Raw genomic sequence first — 7,594 nt, forward strand, 5'->3', positions numbered from 1 at the left:
CTTTCCTTTCAGCACTCTGGATTTGTATGATTTATTTTGGTTCCATATGGAATAATTTTCTCCTCAGCAGCCAGCTCTGGCCCACCGTCACACAAATGTCACACACCAATATGGCTGAACTAGTGGTTTCTCATCCTAAATGGAGTACTTGGAAGCATATGGTTGTTTGTGCTGAAATAGGTTTGTGTCACTAAAAGACATAGTTTATGACAACTATGCCAATAGTTAAAAGGAGGGGAAAATATGGTCACTCGATTTGGAGATCACTGCAGAGTCTGTACATTGGGTTTGTCCAGGAAAGAGGAACAAGAGATGGCAAAACTCTCACCCTATTGTGAGCATAAGAACTTAGCAGGACAGAAGGCATGGAAACTGAGTTGAGATTAAGGGAACCTTCAGGAGAGACATTGAGGAGAGGAAGAAAACATGAAGTACAAGATGTAATCTTGCCCTCACCTACACAGAACCTTGAACAAGTATTTGATTTCAGTGCAGAGGAAAATACAATTGAATGAAAGGATTTGAGAAGGTGGGAAAAGACACAGTCAGAACAGCAGGACCTTAAGAAAGCAACAAAGTGTCAAGGTGGCTTGAGCTGAGGAGGGCAGAGGAGGTGGCTACAGTACTATATCTATTCCTTCCCTGTCATTAGAGGTCGTGTGTGTATGTAATGTCATTTCTCTTAGAGCTTTTTCAAACCACCATCCTTGGCTAGTAGTATTTGTGTGACTTCCACATAAGATCAATAGCAAAACCAAGTTCCTGCTGGACTGTATAAAATCTCAGGAATGTCTCCTTTGGAAGGGTCAAAACTCTGCTGGGGAAAGACAGGATAGGAGTTTGGTTTAGATTTTTTTTGTTCTGTTGTTACTCTGTAGGAGTGCAGCAACATAAAGGGTGTTAGTTTGGTGGTTGAAATTCTGGAAATGAAAAGAGTTCCTCCTATGTATGCCACTTCATCTGATAAATTGGTGATTTTTATTAGCATTTTGCTTGGTTGTCCATTTCCAGAAGGGCAAAGCATAGACAGGGCCAGCAGTTGTTACAGAAATTCTAAGGACATTCTTCTAATTCTGGAGAAAACTGTTATAGCAGCTGAGAAGTACCATTGAGGGAGTGGTAATTGTGGTGTATATTGTGTTACCTAAGAATATTCTATGAAAACATTTTTGTCATGCTGGAGGCTTCACCTAGAGTAACAGACTTCATAGCCACAGTTCGGTCAATAGAGCAGATTGTGGTAGCTGTGATATAGACTGGATACTGGTATTTTTCCACTACGTTACCAAAATGTTTATGACAAAACAGCTAATTATAGCTTCAAGGCTTGCAAATGTACATGATGCTTTGAAGGAAAATGTACTGTGTGAATTCCTTGCTCCAGTTTATACTCCCTCCTTTCCCCCTCAGGTATGGACTCCTGCAATTCTTCAGTTGAGACTTCTTTAGCACATTGTACCTCAGACTGCATCAGAGAGTTACTTCAAAGTTTTCTTTTGTGCACTGCACTAGATTTGTTTGTTTGTTTGTTCTGCAGCCAAATGCAAAACCTTCTCCAGCTGAGGCGAGTTTAACTGAGGATCATCCGCCTGAACCTTCCACGGAGATTCTGAAATTGTGCACTTCTGTACATGGGGAATAACAGGTGAGACAGCACAATACTGGTTTGGCTTGGCATCTGACAAAAATTGGGTGTATTTTATTCAATATTGAGTTACTTAATTTGTGTATCCTGTCAGTCTCAAATGGCAGTGGATTATGCCAGGCATGGCATGAGTTGCAGCATCTACCTTGATGTGCCCCAAACATTCCCTGTAGAATACCTGTGGTAACTACTTAAATACACTTCTGGGTAATCTTCTAGTGAGTTGGGCAGGCATCACCTTTGTGTAAATTCTGGGAGAGAATGTAGAAAAGCTGGTTTTACTTGTCTACTGGATGAAACTGATGGAATATAGATGAATTTTGCTCTGTTTCTGAATTTCTCTGAATTCTTATCTGTATAAAGGTAGCAAGATTTACCCTGTGTGTACCTGAGAACAGAGTTTGAATTCATAACTTTTTAGACATCCCTCTAGATCTTTTCCTTCAGTATTAGTTTGTGGGATTGCTTTTACCATCTTACACAGTACTCCTCACATTAGGTCTCCATGTGGCTGATTAGTAGTGAGATGATGGTTCGTGGAGAAGATGTCCCTGGGGAGCCCAGGATTTCTGAGTGGGTGGTCTCACAATAGCCAGAAGAAACCAACTATTACCTGTATGTCCTGCTGGCATGTTTCCACTTATGTGAACATAATTGTTCAAGCACAGAAAGGCATTTCAGCGCAGTTTCCCTGAGTCTGGGATGCTGCACTGGCACTAGTCTTCTTAACACGACAGCTTCTGTAGCCACTAGCAAACATGGGAATAGTGCAGCCACTATTGCTATTTCCCTTTGGTCCCTTAGACCATGAGGCCAGGTACTCGGTTACAGCTGGACTGACTGGAAAGTAGCATTTGGCACAGGTCCAGGCTGAAATGGGTTGTTCATGCTGTCCTGCAAAACCACGTGTTATTGCAGCATCTATTTTTAATAAAATGAAAATTTATATTTATGAAAAATGTTGAATATTATAGTCAGAATAAAAGAAATCTGTGTGAGAATCTAAGTAAAGAAAAGGCACTTATCAAAAGAAGCTCAGTATGAAAGGAACTGTAATTTCAGTTGCCATTGATACTCATTACTAAACTACTGATAAACTCATCTGTTCAGGAAATAAATGTTAATGTACTTTTGTAATTTAAATGAGAACTTGTAATATGGAAAATATGCTTCCCGTTCAGATCCTTGAACATTTGCTTTGAAATGGGAGTCCCCTGTGATGTCTATTTCATTTTCTTTTATTGTTAAAGTGTTGTGTCACTGATGACATTTCTGCTGAATGCTGCCCAATTATAACATTGAACATCTGCACAGGGACATTATATCTTCCCAGGGGGATTATGGGAAACAAGCACATTGGTAAACAAAAGAGTAACTGAAATTATTTGTAGGAAATTTAGTCATTTTGTTGGCTGCCAAAGGTTAAGGATTACTAACAAAACATTTTTGCCTTTTATAGATAGATCAAACATTAAGGGAAAGAGCTTTTATAATAAATACAAGGAAAAAGTTGCGGTTTGCACTGTACTTTTAAAAATAATTTTCCTGGGTGAGTGGGTGTTGGGGGGGCAAATTGCTTTGATTTAAAATATGTGTTTGTAATATCCTTACTACCACCATAGAGGGCAACTTTTAATTTATTCTTTCTGCACAGTAAATGAAATTCTACTAAAATGCCCAGGACCCATAGGATAATATATAGATGTAAATGTCATGTATTCAGTCTAAAGTTAAACCATATTATCTTGGTGCCAAGGTTCTGGATATTTAACAATTCAGTTGATGTTTTAATTCCAATTATGGCTTTTGTGGTCAGACACTGAAATGATTATGCACAAAATTCCCATCCAAGTCGGTGGGAATCTCATGTGTGCAAGTTTTGCAGGCTCAGGGCCATAACCACATGCAGGCTATTTCCAGTAGAGCTTTCACCAGAATCCTTTGCATTCAGACCTTTGCAAGGGAGAAACCAAGGAAACAGGTGGTGCCTCTCTGTCTCTCACTGCTATTTGGCCTTGGGGTAAAAGTACGGAGAGAAGACAAGCATATAGTCCAGCCAGTCCGTGCTGCAGGGACCTTTGAATATTCTGAAATACTTTTGCTGTCATGGAAGGATTTTGTCTGTCTGGCAGTGACTGTCTCTGTGCTATCCTCAGCCCACCTCTTCTCTTTCGTTGTTTTGTCACTTGAGCTTCAGACACCTCTCCCAATCTTCCTTCTGCTCTATCACTTTCCTCTGTTTTCATTTGTCTTTCCTTCTAGTTCATCCTTTATAAATTGACCACATCAGAAAACCTTGAAAATCTAACTTGCTATCTGTTGCATCACACAGTGATATACACTTAAATGATGTATGTGTTTTCATAATCTATGTGTTGTGTCTATTTTGACTATAATATTAGAAGAACAGGAGGTGCCGACCACTGCTTAGGGCAGTGGGCTCAGTTCTTGCTTTGTCATTAGAGGCTGCCTTAATAAACCTAAATCATACCTATCTACAGTAAAAGCCCGATACTTCCAAGAATTGATGTGTCTCCATTCACATTTTTTCTTTATCTTTGTGTGTTGGATTAAGCAATATCTTGCTCCCACCCTGGCAGTATTTCAAGTTTTGAATTAATCTGATTAATTTCTTTCAATGACTACTGAAATGATCCGCAACAATTATCCAAAATGCTACAATTTGAAGTGTTACTGTAATGTTTAGGACTGCTGCTGTGGAACGTTGTTCTTTAATTCTTACCTATTAATTTTTATGAGGGATATAGCCATTAAAATGGGTGGGAGGGATTCTGTCACATAGGAAGTATTCTGTTTTTTTCTTACTGGATTAATATTGAATGTCTCTCTTATTTTGATTTATCTCAACAATATGTCTGTCTGCAGTTCCCCCTCCCTTCCCGCCCCAAAATAAATAGTCCTGCTGTTGAAATGAGAGAAAGTATGTTTCTACATCTTCAAAACAGAACTAAAAATACCTGCTTGACCTGTGGGTTTTAAGACAGCTTGCAGTTGTGGTTAACACAAGCCCCCCTGCTGAGATCAAAGTCTGGCCCCATCCCGCTTGAAACACCGCTGTCAGTACCTTGTTGTTAGGCAAAAAGTAAGAGAGTGTTCCCCTCTGCTGTGGAAAAGCAATGTTTATTTGATCTTGGGCCTCTTCTGAATAATTTTGCTAAATCTAATTGCTCTTGATGTTTTACCCAGTACATCATGGGCTTTTTCAGAAGTAGCTCTTTATGCAATGGGTGAAGCATCAGAATACAGTAAGGACCACTTCAAATATCTCTCATCAAGGCAAAGAACTCTAGATAGATTACTGCAGATCAATCTGTATAAAACCTGCATAAACACTGAAGCTCTTTTAAGTTAAAATGTGCTTAAAAAACCCCTTATGTTATGAAAGGTGAAACACTCTGTAACTATTAAGAGAGTTATCATGTGAAAAGAAGTAGAGAGGTCTGTTTAATTCACTGATTCCTGTCAATTTATGATGCAACAAAACATATGGTTAAATCCTTTCCAGTTTATTTATTACCATACATTACGATTTTATGTTACCAAAATGTAAACTTCCTGTTCCTGTACCTAAATGTGAGCTATAATTCTAACATGAATGATGCTGTTGCTGTTATGTATTACTTGAGTGAAATCGAGAAACTTGACTCTTACTGATAATCATTGTGAAGGACTTTGGAATGGACTGTGACATTTGGTTGATACGCACACTTCTGCTGGCATGCAAATGACTTACAAACTTTGCTGCACACACATAAGAAGTTTCAGGGTAAAACCATAAACGAGAATGACAGCCTGCAGTTGTTTTTCAAGTAGAAATCTCTGGAAACAGAAAATGTATGCGAACTTCACTGATACAGTATCATACTGAATGATCATACATTGGGTGATTTGTAATGCCTCCCTTAACTATGAGACTGGAGTATTTGGGAAATGTGGGTCCTCTTCCAAAGTTCATTGCTGGTTTGATGGATGACATATTCTCTTTATTTTATGTCATACAGTCATTTAAAATCTCTTCTTCATGACACTTAAGACACCTCTGTTCATTTTACATGTCTATTTGTGTGTGCTTGTATCAAGTATGACATTCCCATGAATCGATGTCTGAATGCAGGAGGGTGCTTTAGGCATATGCAGAACACAAAAGTGGTGGTTGGCAGATTGTGTCCCTTGGGCAAGAGACCAGCTGCTCAAGCACCATTTGTTTCCTCCTTTCTATTACTTTTGCTGCAACGAAAGAAGCTGTTAAGTTAGGGGTATACAGAGGGGTTGATAATGTTTGGGGAGGAGACTGATCAGGAAGGCATCCCTGCAGCAGCAGTAGCAGTTGTCAGCCCCATCTTTTAGCAGCTGCAGGAATAAAACCACCACTAGTAAGGGGTTTTGGTTCCACCTCACACCCTCTCCCTCCTTGAGACAGAATTGGGCTCATCCCCCTCTTTTTCCTTCCCAGTAAGGCATTAGATAACAGCAGCCAAAAGTATGGAAGAAAGAGTGGGAACCGCTTTGAGGTCAACGTCAGTTCTCTCTCCATTCACCTATACAAAGCCGTTTGAAACACACTTGGCCCTTGAGCCTTCTTATCTAACTTTTTCAAAACTCCACTTCCCACCCCTGCCTCTAATTTCCTTCCCCTGTTATCTCATTTTGCTTCATAGAGCTGCCTCCTGTTACCCCTTTCTCCAGCCCTCAGCTGGTTAGTTAGCTGGCTAACCTTCCCAGCCTTCCTACTCTCCTAAAGACATTTCTGCTGTAAATGTGTGTTGCTTTATTAATAATGTGATGTTCTGTATCTCTGGACCACAGAATTCTGTTTCGTTTGCTTAATCTGATCTGCTTTGCTTGCAGATCAGTCTCTGTCTGTGTATGCTGTTGGCTGTGCCTAGGGAGAGTCACTTACACAGAGCTGAATGGGATACTGGGCTAGATGGACCTTAATTCTGAACCAATATAGCTGCTTGGATTTTGTGCTGTGTTCAGAGGCCACAGCAGAAATAGATCTATTGCTGCTTTGTGACCTAGGGGAAAAAGAAACCTCTTCCCTGCACTAAGCCTGTCTACTTAATGAGTAAAGGAATTCAGATCAATAAAAGAAAATAGCAGCAGGTCTAGAGGAACTCCCTAGGGCCAGATGCATCATTGCTCAGTCCTTGTACGGTAATTTGCTTCTGTGCAGTTCAGGAAGAGCTTTTCCAGTGGTGCTGGACACTGGACCACGTTAAGTGTCTTTTTTCAAAGGCTAATTTTAGCTTGGAAGATTGGAATTCCTCCACTCCTTCCATAACCACTGATGGAAAATAGGCTGCTCTCAGCCATGAATCAGAGCAGGAGCTTCTTAAGCTGACGTTTGCTATTCCTCTCCACTGCTCAGTACACAATCTCTGGACTTACCCTCTGTACAGGACTGAATTTTGTTCTGAGGTGGTGAAGTGATCCCTCCTGGTACAAGCTTGTGAATTTCACCTTCCTGTTTTATTTGATGGGAGATTTGTAAAGACAGAGCTCCTCTAGTCATCATCCTTGGCATTTATTTCAACATTAGATAGAATTTGTGATTAAAATCATGACTGTGATATATTTAACCAAAGTTCAGTATGAAAAAAGCTTTATCTTATAAGTTTTTTGATGAGTTGCTTTATTTCTAGGTTTTTCAAAGCTCCTCCCAAAAAACTTTTTAGTTTAAAGACTTTAAATTCAAACCATTTATTAATAATGTAAAGGGCTGCCTGTCACTCAAAAGCTATAAAGAATCTCTGAAATCAAAGTGAAATAGCTTCTTCATCAAAGCATTAAAAAACCATAACTTTGGTACAAGCTTTGGTGGTGCTTTGCTTTGTTTGTAAGCCCACTTAAAAATAAATCCACATCATAGTAAGTCCTCAGCACAAAAATTTGCAATCTCACTCGGGCACTAACCTGGATGGTACA

This window comes from Accipiter gentilis, chromosome 7 (assembly GCF_929443795.1).
Source record: "Accipiter gentilis chromosome 7, bAccGen1.1, whole genome shotgun sequence".
NCBI classification, from domain to species: domain Eukaryota; kingdom Metazoa; phylum Chordata; class Aves; order Accipitriformes; family Accipitridae; genus Astur; species Astur gentilis.